Genomic DNA, 7,504 nt, shown 5'->3' with positions numbered 1-7,504 from the left:
CTGATATTGTGGTTGTAAAGTCAGACTTCGTTTTTGTTTATTGTTGGTCTTATTAATCGCTTTTTAAAGGTATCTGGGTTTTGAGTGCACCTAGTGGTCAGTGGCGTGTTGTTTTAACTGACAAGCTTGGAGTGGCTTTTTGTTTTTTTCTGTCGCTCCCGTTGGGGTAAAGCACGGCCGCTTATCGGGGTGGGCTCCTGAATAGCCGTGTGTACGGACTGGGCTGTTTGTTCAACCAGGAACTGTCTCTTGAGAATTCAGTTTTTGGCCCCTCTCGCAGGTACACCGGGCTCCTAAGGAGCCCTGCCGTCAGTGGGGTTAAGGGACAGTTTCCCAGTGCAGGACCCCCAGCGCACTGCGGCGGAGGCTGCGAGCTCCGGGTGTGAACGTCACCCCGAGGTACTCGCCGCGGAGCGGGGGATATGACTCCGAGTCCTCGGGTCTTCCGCCGCGCCGCAGTGGAGCAAAGCTACCACTTGGGACGCTCCCCGCGCAGAAGGGTTGAGAGACCCCGGGTAACGGATCGGGGGGCGCCCCTCAGCGGCTTGTCCCGCGCCCCGGGTAACGGATCGGGGGGCGCCCCTCAGCGGCTTGTCCCCCGCCCCGGGTAACGGATCGGGGGGCGCCCCTCAGCGGCTTGTCCCCCGCCCCGAGTAACGGATCGGGGGGCGCCCCTCAGCGGCTTGTCCCGCGCCCCGGGGAGCGGACGGGGGGCGCCCCTCAGCGGCTTGTCCCGCGCCCCGGGGAGCGGACGGGGGGCGCCCCTCAGCGGCTTGTCCCGCGCCCCGGGTAACGGATCGGGGGGCGCCCCGCAGCGGCTTGTCCCGCGCCCCGGGTAACGGATCGGGGGGCGCCCCTCAGCGGCTCGTCCCGCGCCCCGGGGAGCGGACGGGGGGCGCCCCTCAGCGGCTCGTCCCCCGCCCCGGGGAGCGGATCGGGGGGCGCCCCTCAGCGGCTCGTCCCGCGCCCCGGGGAGCGGATCGGGGGCGCCCCTCAGCGGCTCGTCCCCCGCCCCGGGGAGCGGATCGGGGGGCGCCCCTCAGCGGCTCGTCCCGCGCCCCGGGGAGCGGATCGGGGGCGCCCCTCAGCGGCTTGTCCCGCGCCCCGGGGAGCGGACGGGGGGCGCCCCTCAGCGGCTTGTCCCGCGCCCCGGGGAGCGGACGGGGGGCGCCCCTCAGCGGCTTGTCCCGCGCCCCGGGGAGCGGACGGGGGGCGCCCCTCAGCGGCTTGTCCCGCGCCCCGGGTAACGGATCGGGGGGCGCCCCTCAGCGGCTTGTCCCGCGCCCCGGGTAACGGATCGGGGGGCGCCCCTCAGCGGCTTGTCCCGCGCCCCGGGGAGCGGACGGGGGGCGCCCCTCAGCGGCTTGTCCCGCGCCCCGGGAGCGGATCGGGGGACGCCCCTCAGCGGCTTGTCCCGCGCCCCGGGGAGCGGATCGGGGGGCGCCCCTCAGCGGCTTGTCCCGCGCCCCGGGGAGCGGATCGGGGGGCGCCCCTCAGCGGCTTGTCCCGCGCCCCGGGGAGCGGATCGGGGGGCGCCCCTCAGCGGCTTGTCCCGCGCCCCGGGGAGCGGACGGGGGGCGCCCCTCAGCGGCTTGTTTCCCAGTCGGACGGAAGAGAGGCCGTTCCCTCAGACTCGCACAGGCGCGCCGCCCTTGCCCCAGCTCCGCTGTCCCGCGGGCTGACAAGCCAGGAAGCGCCTGCTCCCAGTTCCCGGCCGCCGCCATTTTCTCCGCCCCACCCCCATTCTCTGGTGCCTCCCTCACTAGTTTCCCGCCTTCCACCTCCTCTAAAGCTGCTTCGGCTGCTGAATCCGCCTCAGGCAGGCTCCGGCCTGGCGACGTCAATATCTAATTTGCATAGCAACTCCCAGAGATCTCTGCGGCGATCTGATGGTTTTGAGTGACATGAAGGCGCTGAACCCCTCAACCCTGCTGGATTTGGCTGGCACTCCTGGGTGTCAGAGGCGGTGTTCCTCAGGGCGGCTCGTACGCGACTTGCCGCCCCGTTATACCAGCGTTCCCCCTAACTGAGGAGACCATGATCCGTCGAGGGGCTGCGACGGCGGCGAGCTTATCGTTAGCTTTGCGCAGTGGCAGTATCGTAGCCAATGAGGTTAATCCGAGGCGCGATTATTGCTAATTGAAAACTTTTCCCAATACCCCGCCATGACGACTTGAAATATAGTCGGCATTGGCAATTTTTGACAGTCTCTACGGAGACTGAATAATGTTGGTTAATATTAGATTCAAACGGGCTTTAAATATTCATGTTTCTTTAAGCAATTTTTGTTTATTGGTGGCTTTTATACTTGTTGGAGGGTAGTCTGTTTTGTATTCGGGATAGAGGCACGTATATAATTGTTTGTCTACTCTACTGTTTGTGCTAGTTTTATGTTTGTTTATTGCTTTTTTAATGGCTTTCATAAATCATTTTTATGGCCTTTTCTGCCACCTCTGTTTGTATAAAATCTGGTAATTTATCAAGTACATAGAAGTTTATTGCATCTATGTGTGATAGAGATGTATGCTTTTATTCCCTTTATTTTTTGCCACAATCTGTTCCTGCTAATAAAATATTTTAATAAGCTGAGAGCAACTCTAACATTAATTTTAAATAAGTCTCATTTTGTATTTCCACAGCTATTGAAAGGGGAATGAAAATTAAAAGGAGAGAAAGCAAAAAAATACTAGAGAAACCTCTTCAGCAAAGTAAAGACATTATATATGAAATAACAAGGAGCCCAGTTGCACCTTAAAGACTAAGGTATATTCATTTCAGAGTAGCAGCCCTGTTAGTCTGTATCTGCAAACAGAAAAGGAGTACTTGTGGGACCTTAGAGACTAACATTTATTTGAGCATAAGCTTTCCTGAGCTACAGCTGTACTCCTTTTCTTTTAACATATGTTGAAGGCCAATTTAGTCAGGGTGGATGTAGTTCACTCCCAATAGTTGATGAGGAGCTGTCAATACCAAGAGAGGGAACATTGCTTTTACAGTGAGCCAGCCTAGGGGGGTGCTAGGGGACAAGAGCTGAGGAAGCATTGTTCTAAATCAACCATAAAAATGTTGGCATACTGTGGGGCCATGCGGGTACCCATCGCAGTGCTGCTGACTTGAAGGTATAGGTTGTCCCCAAATCTGAAATGGTTGTGGGTGAGGACAAAGTCACAAAGCTCAGGAACAAACCTACACAGACACACCCCTAGAGCCTGGACCAGAGGTATTCTATCTGCTACCCAAGATCCATAATCCTGGAAATCCATCCCATCATCTCAGGCATTGGCACTCCTACAGCAGGATTACCTGGCTATTTGGACTCTCTCCTCAGACCCTATGCTGCTAGCACTCCTAGCTATCTTTGAGACATCACTGACTTCCTGAGGAAACTACAATGCATTAGCAATCTTCCTGAAAACACCATCCTGGCCACCATGGATGTAGAAGCTCTTTACACCAATATTCCACATGAAGATGGACTACAAGCTGTCAAGAATAGTATCCCTGATGTAGCCACAGCACACCTGGTGGCTGAGCTTTGTGACTTTGTCCTCACCCACAACCATTTCAGATTTCCCTCTCTTGGTATTGACACCTCCTCATCAATTATTGGGAGTGGACTACATCCACCCTGACTAAATTGGCCTTCAACACTGGTTCTCCACTTGTAACTCCCTTCTCTTCATGTGCCAAAATATATTTATGGTTGTATCTGTAATTTTCACTCCATGCATCTGAAGAAGTGGGCTTTTTACCCATGAAAGCTTATACCCAAATAAATCTGTTTGTTTTTAAGGTGCAACCGGACTCCACGTTGTTTTTGTGGATACAGACTAACACGGTGACCCCTCTGATACTATATATTAAATAAAACCAGTCAGAGGCTAATACCGCCAGCAGGGAGAAGGCTGGGATTTCCTTCCACAGAGGCCTGAGAATGAAGAGTTGGGGGTGACACACAAGACCCTTCTGGAGAGTTCAGAGGTATTTCAATAGCTTCTAGAGACTGATTTGAATATACCCATACTACATCACATGATGTCAAGCAATGTATTAGAATTTACTCACTTATAAAAGTGATCTTAGACTTTTACCATGAAGAAACCATAGCCTTTTATCTTGGAAAAAGCACCTGCTGATTACTGGTTAGCTGATCCTAATGGGCTAAATTCTGTGTTGTGGCTGCCATTGTCTTTAATGCATAGATATATTATGTGGACAGTACCCATCTCACACCTTTCACATCATGATAGATCATCAGGTACTTACATCACATCACAGCCTTAGTTGCCATGGGTTGAATCCCTGTATTGAAGAGGGCATCTGCAATCCTTCATTTTGTGCAAATTTAGTGCAGCTTTTGAGCGGTTGACTCATTGCCTATCTGACTCCCCTATCTCAAAGCTCAATGAACAAATGTATTCCCTATTTGCATGGCTAGGGATCCAGAGCATTGGAGAGAAACAGATGGATGGTCTAAGTGGTTTGAGTAGAGAAGGGGGAGCCTGGAGCCTCTGACTGCCAGATATGGGGATTGAATGACAGGGGATGGATCACTTAATAAATTGCCCTGTTAGTAGGGCGAAGGTGGGGTAAGGAAGCCTACCTCTGTACTGTACTTGCTCTATTAAAAAAACAATGACTTTATTTTCCAGTGTTGCCCATTTGGCATCTTTCACCAGAAATGCAGTCATTTTCTTTAAGGATATGGCTTCACTACATAGTTAACTCAAGTTACTCCTCTTGAGCTACAAAAACCTTCATGTCTGCCTCGAGCCAGATAGCAACACACTGGGAATGTGTTCTCTGGCTTGCCATTCTAGTCAGACAAAGTTTGGTACCAGAGCGGGAGAACTGCATCTGTTAGCACTAGATACCACACACGAATGTGGGGACTGAATGCCAAACTGGCACATGTGAAGTGGGAAGTGATGTCTGTTCCTGAAGCAGAGAAGAAGTAGATGACAAGAATATTCAGCTGAGGAGGCATTGTGGAAAGGCATTGGAGGACTAATAGAACCCATATTAAGTTAATGTGGGCCTACACTAACAATTGGTCATGCTAGCAACTGATATCTTATGCTCACTCAAGTTTTAGCCTCTTCCAGTTAACTCAGGTTAAAAGCACCAAGGCACTCAAGTGAGGCAGTTTTGTGTATGGGTGGGACTTGAATTAAGGGGACCACTTGAGTCTATAACTTGAGCTAACTTGCCGTGAAGACAAGTCCCTTAGAGGTTTGATTTAAAAGCTGTTTTACTGGAAAATCATATCACCAGTGGTGATGGCCTTGCCAGTTCTACTTCACCAGGCATTTCACACAGAGCTCAATTCAGCAGCTAGAGCAAAGTCTGTTTCCTAAGGGCCCAATTCTGAGAGGTATTGAGGCCCATTAATTTCAATGGCAGTTGCAAGCAATCAATAACATCCAGGATCCGGCCAATTCTGCGTTTGCCTTTCATGTCTTGACACATACTTGTTCAGAAGCAATGAGTCCTTCTTCTACAATGGCCCTGGACTGTTGGTTTAATGTTGTGCTTATTTACACTCTGAGATTTTAACAGGATGGCACTGGATGTAAATCAGCTCAGAATTGGCCTTTGAAGCTAGTCCCTTCTTGTTGCCTTCTTCTTGCCTATAACCTATCTGAATCTCTAAATCCATACTGTAGTCTTTCCAGCACACATAACCTAATTCTCCATTAGGTGGTTAGTGATATAATCTTTATCAACAGCAGTAATTACTGTTGTACTATTGTTTTGTACATAGAATCAAAGCTCATCACTTCCAACCAAGAATTTAACTGGTTAGTGCAGCCTAGCCTACCTTAATGTGCATGATGCAGGAAAAATACAGCTCCCTTTACCATATATGGCTATTTTCACTAATCGCTTGACTACTCTATGTCCCTGGATGACTTTAGAAATTAAAAAATGCAGACTAGGCATCAATACAAATGCACTGCAGTTTATTTTGTATTCACACTAAGATATAGAACACAGCATACACCAAGAAAGATGCCTGTCACTCGTTCCTGGGAAGCAAAATGTAGATTCCAAGGAAGCTGGGTGGCAGTGCTGGGAAAGAAAGACAGGATTCCTGTGAATTTAGGACTTCCAAATTACCAGCCGCAACTGCAACACTCCACGGTTGTGTGTCTCTATGCCTGAGAACCACAGATCCCCAAGTCATCTCGCTATGTAACACTGCAATATACCAACAGTAACAACCTAGAGACAATAATAGCCAGGGCATCAGACTTTAGATAATAGCAACATGGCCAGACTACATGCACATGGTGTTTTAAATGTCTGTTTTGTCCCAGGTTACTGGGAGTTTCTTAACTCACGCCCATGAGACTTCATAGCAAAGCACACACGTATAAGTTTTATATATTAATCATATTGGCATCACAATGATAACCATACAGCACTCTCTAAGCTCTCTATGTCCTTTCCCATCATATATGGGATGCAGCATAAACCTGGGATGAATTTCTGGAGGCTGCTGATTATTCTAAAGTCTCGGCCAGGAACAGGGAGAGGATAGTGCAGTATCCCTTGACCTAATGACAATACTTTTTAGTAGGGGAAATAATGATGTCTACTGGACTGTGTTAGCCAGGAAACTGGGTGTGCCTGTGTTTGGAGAGTGAAAAATAAAGCACAGGGTATTGTTAGTAGTTGACTGCAAGGTCTCTGTGTTTTCTTTACAAAAAAGTGCAATCTCGCATGTGCACACTACACTACAGGACATGCAGTGAGGCTTTAAGAACATACCCTGACTCATTAGGTTTCATTTTTAGGAAAAGTGGTGCACAAGTGGTGTTCTCTGAGTTCCCTATCCCTTTGGCCTTTTCTACACTGCCAATTCTCAGGAAATTGCTCACCAGTGCCAGTGACTGTTTTTAACCATCCTGTCATCTGGAGTACAATAAGATAAGAGGACAGAGTGGTACAAATACTAGCTGTGACAGAAGTGGGGCTGCCTTGTAATAATTTGTGAACGCTGTATGGTTGATATGGTTTGGACATTTACTGTATGGATATACGAGCTTAATTTAATAGGCAGTTGTAAGGAAAAGCAGTCAGGATGGAAACAATGGCTGAGGGTGAGCCACCCCACAGTAAATACCTGGCGGCCCTTATGGGACAGTGGCAGAGCCATTGGCTCTGAGGCATCTGGCTCTATCTCCAGCTGAGGCTACTGAACTGATTTGGACAAGCAAGGCTAAGGCCTGGTAACCGACAAGAACAAAGGAGCTTCTAGCCGGATCATCAGGGACTCCCTCCCTCTCTCAAGAGGGTAAGAGTTGGGGAGCTGTTTGGGGAAACCAGACTGACACAGCTGAAGAAGTCAGGTAGGCTACCATAAAGGGATGGTACATCATGAGGTAGACTCGACAGACATGTAGATTGTTAAAGCAACCAGGAGCCCTTGTGGCACCTTAGAGACCAACAAATCTATTCGGGCATAAAACTTTCCTGGGCCGCAGCCCACTTTCTTGAT

At 50.1% G+C, this 7,504-nt stretch overlaps 1 non-coding gene across 1 annotated transcript; it reads left to right on the top strand.

Moving 5' to 3' along the window:
- Positions 1–2,078: 2,078 nt before the first annotated feature.
- Positions 2,079–2,219, top strand: LOC140899014 (U4 spliceosomal RNA). Its single transcript, XR_012155181.1, has one exon. It is a non-coding gene; the product is annotated as a U4 spliceosomal RNA (small nuclear RNA).
- The last annotated feature ends 5,285 nt before the right edge of the window (positions 2,220–7,504 follow it).

This window comes from Lepidochelys kempii, chromosome 15 (genome assembly GCF_965140265.1).
Source record: "Lepidochelys kempii isolate rLepKem1 chromosome 15, rLepKem1.hap2, whole genome shotgun sequence".
Classification (NCBI taxonomy): domain Eukaryota; kingdom Metazoa; phylum Chordata; order Testudines; family Cheloniidae; genus Lepidochelys; species Lepidochelys kempii.
The sequence above is the reverse complement of the archived record's forward strand: the minus strand, read 5'-3'. Positions and strand labels throughout refer to the sequence as shown.